The sequence below is a fragment of the Euleptes europaea genome, chromosome 4 (genome assembly GCF_029931775.1).
Source record: "Euleptes europaea isolate rEulEur1 chromosome 4, rEulEur1.hap1, whole genome shotgun sequence".
Taxonomy (NCBI): domain Eukaryota; kingdom Metazoa; phylum Chordata; class Lepidosauria; order Squamata; family Sphaerodactylidae; genus Euleptes; species Euleptes europaea.
In genome coordinates, this window is record NC_079315.1 from 19,089,130 (window position 1) to 19,094,631 (window position 5,502).

Consider the following 5,502-nt stretch of genomic DNA (forward strand, 5'->3'; position numbering starts at 1 on the left):
TGAAGCCTTTCAAAACCAGTACAACCAAAGAATGCCAACAGTCAAAAGCCCTGGAATATTTGTGTGTGTGTGTGTGTGTGTTCACAATCATCTTCAAGACTGCAAATGCAAAATTTTGCTTTCCAACTGTTTGTGGTGAAGTGCTGAATTTGGAAAATTTGCCCGATTGGTTGAGCTAAGACATCTAAATGACCTTGAATGGGCTTTATTCTAACTGCATGTAACCATTCCCATATGAGAACGGAAGACTCCGCTGAATGCACTGACATGTAACACAAATTTGATGCCCGCCCCCTCAAGTACCCTAGTCCATTTGGTTCTAATCCCCCTTCTGAAGGCCTGTACAAAAAGGCTTTTCCTGTGTCCTTATATCTGCAGTCCACTGATGACCTTTTAAATATGGTTTGCTGAAACATGGCTTCTTTTTAGCATTTAACTAGTTTTTAGTGACATTTTCTTCTTCAGCAACTTTATGGCAAGGCTGTGAGTGTTGTTGCTATTTATTATCATTTTATTCTTATGTAGAGTGCTCAGATTTTAATTCTTGTCATATGGCTTTTTAAATATTAGATGCTGTTTTGAGCACATATTAACTAGCAAAGCAGCCAAGGTATCATTGGTGTCTCTGAGAAATTCAAGCTAGATCTGTTATGGTTGTAGTCCAATCCCTACAACATAAACCAATAAGGCTTTTTACTTCCACTAAATGCCCAGTTGCTGCCCTATTTTCTTTTCAAAAGTCAGCACTACAAACCAAATGCATCATCATGGATGTTGGATCGACAGCGCAAACCAAAGCAGAGTTACACCCATCTAAATCCATTGAAATCAGTGGGCCCAGACGAGTGTGACTCTGCTTAGGATTTCACTATGAGTCACGTTCTACATTCACCTTACAGCGTGGTTACTGTCCCATGTGTATCAGTTCCCTGCGGATCTGTCTAATGTGGTTATTTATACATTTTTTCTCCCATCTTGCCCCCCCTGCATCAGCTGCATCGTTTTTGTTTTCTCCTCTTCTCCTGTCAATCACAGTCTGTTTCCACTTTCTCCTTGTCAGAATATCCTGATTCCTTAGAGACTGTTTACATCTGTAAGTTCCTGCTTTGCCTGCAGATAGGCAGTAGCATCAGTGGTTGCCCTGATGAACTACTTCCTTTTCAGCCAATGTGTATTGTTCTGCAATCAATTGCCAGAGGGCAGTAGCTGCCTGGCGACCAAAATCCTATGCTCCAGGGTAGATAACAACCAGTGATCTAACACTACAATCAGAATTCTCCCATACTTTTCATCCTGGGAAGAAGAAGAGCTGGTTTTTATATACCGACTTTCTCTACCACTTAAGGAAGAATCAAACCAGCTTACAATCACCTTCCCCTCCCCACAACAGACACCCTGTGAAGTAGGTGGGGCTGCGAGAGTGTGACTAGCCCAAGGTCATCCAGCTGGCTTCATGTGGAGGAGTGGGGAAACAAATCCAATTCACCAGATTAGCCTCCGCCGCTCATGTGGTGGAGTGGGGAATCAAACCCGGTTCTCCAGATCAGACTCCACCGCTCCAAACCACTGCCCTTAACCACTATACCACACTGGCTTTTAGGAATGGTACCCTAAAAGACTGGCAGAGATTGACGACCCATGGGGTTCAGAGCCTAAATGCCATGGAGAAGTGTGTGGCGCATCTGGAGAAGAGGACTCGTGGTAACTTGGAGCATGATCTGAGATTGAAGGTTCATCCTTTCAAGGTAGGATGGCACAATGCTTCCTTCAGCTTTCCATTTGCCATACTTGGATAACACACAGGCATTTGTGGTACTCAGCATCCCTACCACATTTGACAAAGCCTTCAAACCTTTCCTGAAGAATCAGCTGCTGGAAAAGATTCATAATCCTGTGGGTCAGTGCATTTTCCATCACCTTTCATTGGTTAGGGAGAGCCTTGCTGCCCAGAAGGTCGATATCGTGTATGATTATGAGATGCTGCCCAATCGGAAGCCAGGTTCTTGGCCCAGACAGCAGCGCATGTAGCTGGTGCTGCATACTGCTATCAGAGGAGCAAGATCCCCGGGGAGAGAAGAAGTTCTATGGTGTCTGTATTCATCCCTGTTATGGAGGGCGGTTCACCATCCAGGCCCTCCTGCTTCCCCAGATGTTGAAGTGTCCTTCTTGCAGCAGCATCCCCCTGTCAACTGTTTGAGAACGATTATGTGAGAAGAGAAAATAGCACTGGGTAAGTTCAATTTCCACCGCTGAGACTGAGATACCAGGACATTATTGAAGTGAACGAGAAGTACTCGGAGGAGCAGAAAATGTACTTCGCGTCTTCTCCAGCAGAACGATTAAAACTGCTGGGGCTACTTATTTTCTAGGTATAATGGTTGATGGTTCAGTAAATGATATAAGCATAAGGCGATATTAATCAAGTTTCGCAATGTAGTTAATTTGTTTGCGGTTTGAGTACAATTATATACATCCCTCTTTTTGTTAAAGATCTATTTACTCCTCTTGATCAGAATGCTTCCATGGCCCTAGCAAAGTTTGTCTCAAGCATAACACCTTGCCACACAGCTTTGGACGTGCACACTAGCCGCTATGTCATTTTAGCTTGCAGTTGCTTTTGCCCAGTCCAAGAAATAAACCATGTCATCTCCTGGACAAGAGACATGCCCCTCCCTGGGTCATGGTCATTGGGGTCATTAAACTGACTGCTCTGCCTAGGGCACAGGATTGTGAACCACAGTTAATGGTTTCTGTGGGGAAATAACAGCATCCCAGCTGGAGGCATACCCAGGATTTGAGAGCTCCGTAACAAGGGATTCCAGAATATTAAATCAAAAGGCTCACAAAACTCTCAAACAAATGAGTATGTAAAACTATAATTTTTATGGTGGGTGTATCGTTCTGTATAGAATTTGGCTAGGTTAACATCCTTGAAAGAGCCCCGAGGCACAGAGTGGTAAGCTCCAGTACTGCAGTCCAAGCTCTGCTCACGACCTGAATTCAATCCCAACGGAAGTTGGTTTCAGGTCGCTGGCTCAAGGTTGACTCAGCCTTCCATCCTTCCGAGTCGGTAAAATGAGTACCCAGCTTGCTGCTGGGGGTAAACAGAAGATGACTGGGGAAAGCACTGGCAAACCACCCAGTAAAACAAAAGTCTGCCTAGAAAACGTCGGGCTGTGACGTCACCCCATGGGTCAGGAGTGACCTGGTGCTTGCACAGGGGACCTTTACCGTTACCTTTTTAACATCCTTGAAAAGAGGCATGGCAAGGTTTCTATTGTATCTGACTGATAAGTTATTATCTTGTCTGGGTCTTCCCAGTTCTTAGGGTTGCCAAACTCCAGGTGGTGGTTGGAGATCTTCTGGGATTACAACCGATCTCCAGGTGACTGAGATTAATTAATCTGGTGTCAAGACTGGCCGCTCTCTCCTGAGACCCAGCCTTGTTTGTAAAGTAACCGAGTCAGGTCAGTAAATTCAAAACCACCTTTAAAATGTAAAGACTTTATTAAAGAATAAAAAGTTCAAATTAGTTAAAACACAGGTTTACAGAATTCTTAAGGCATGCTGTCAAAGAAAATAATAAATGCTGGCTAAATATACTTACTATGCTATTACATTACTATGCTATTACATTGTTGCTATAGACTTAAGCAGGTTCAGGTCGTTCTTGTTTGCATTGAGGCATTGTGATAGTTATTGCAGGTGAGTCAGAGTAATATGAATAGCAATAGAAGAATTGAAGGTAAAGGTTGAACTGCACAATGAGCATAGCTGAATTTATGGCAAAGTTCCTAAATCAGATGACCCATGACTTCCAGTCAAAACCCATCCTCCATGGGCTCCACCCCCAAAATCTCGAGGTTTTTCCCAACCCGAAGCTGGCAATCCTACCAGTACTTCAAGTGCTAAATACTTTCACAAGCGATCCCTATTTCTCGGAACTTCTATGACTTCCTCCCTTTCACTTCCCTTTCTCCTATTTCAGTCCTGTTACTTACTGTTTCCATTCTCTTCCCAATGCATCATGGGAAACTCTCCCTTCTTTCATTCTTCTGTGTGGATTTCTTGAAATTGATACTCAATCTCTCCTCCTAATCTCACTCCATTTCTGCTGTTAATTCCATGATCAAACCTACAAACCTCTGCCTTTCTTGTTCCTACACCTAGGGAACGGACTTCTTGAAAATGGGGTGATGTTTTTATTATTGTCCCAGTAATGAAATTTAATGGGACAAAGGCCATTGACTTTCTTGGCAGAAGGACACTTAATTTAAGGGAAAACCATTGAACATGGAGGCATCTTTCAGCTCTGCCAAAAATATTCATGAAAACCACTCTATGTTTGAGCATTCTTTCATAGATGATGTCCAAAAAGGAATAAAGTAGTCATCCATACAGACTGAAGGCAATTCATACTGGGATTGGTTGCGAACACCCATGGGATTGATTATTGCCTTAGCTCTCAGCTGACTTTGTTGCTCTCTGACATTGTCTGCTACCCAAATTGGATTACCCTCCTAGTGCTGTGATGTCATCCTGTCTATTGGCTAGGATCCCTGTAGGAAGAAACCCTCATCAGGAAAAACATTGATGAAAAAAGCCATAGAGGGAGAAACCTAGCAGTGTGAAAAAGATGAGCATGAAGGGGTTGTCAGGGAATTAGAGCCACCTCTGCTAAATTGTTATTGAACATTTAATTTGCAGTCCAGGCTCAGCTCAAAATGTTTATGTACATTGAACAGCAGCATATTCTATGTGGTCTCAGGGTATTATAGAACAGAAGAACAGAAGAATAGAAGAAAAGCCATGCTGGATCAGACCAAGGCCCATCAAGTCCAGCAGTTGGTCACACAGTGGCCAACCAGGGGCCTCTAGGAAGCCCACAAACAAGATGACTGCAGCTGCATGATCTTACAGATCATCATCTTCCCTATGACACCCCCTTGCTATGCCCTTAAATTGTCCTCTCCTGGGAGTAAAGTCTATCTGTAGTGGGCAGGCAGTGGGCACTCTCAACTTTCTTGGCTGATGCCATTACTTGTTTATTTAAAAATGTGTATCCCACTTCTCCAAGATAGTTTGAAGCAGCTATCCAATATCCTGGCTAAAATTAGCAGAAGCAAAATATGATCTAGAGGGTTTTTTTTTTTTTTTTTAAGCCAAGCATGTAGCTTGTAGACTACTCTATGCCAGGGGTGTCAAACATACAGCCCAGGGGCCATATCTGGCTCGCGGGCCAGCCAAGGCAGGTAACCCCCCCTCCTGTCCCAATCTGGGCTGGTACACATGGCCCGACCCAAATGAGTGACATTTAGGTCATATTTGGCCATAACAAATTAGTTCGACACCCCTGATCTAGGCTTTATCTGGAAGATTATGCCATAGTGTTGGAGACATGACAGAGAAAAGCTGTCAGCCCTCATTGAAGCCAGATACACTTGGGGGCAGAAAGGAAGCACTGAGGACCAAGAGAGATTGGAAGAGTGCTTGGTTCTTCTT

General features: G+C 43.7%; 1 pseudogene; it reads left to right on the forward strand.

Annotated features, from left to right (window-relative positions):
• Nucleotides 1–1,661: 1,661 nt before the first annotated feature.
• On the forward strand, nt 1,662–2,369 carry LOC130476932 (cyanocobalamin reductase / alkylcobalamin dealkylase-like; annotated as a pseudogene).
• Nucleotides 2,370–5,502: the final 3,133 nt, after the last annotated feature.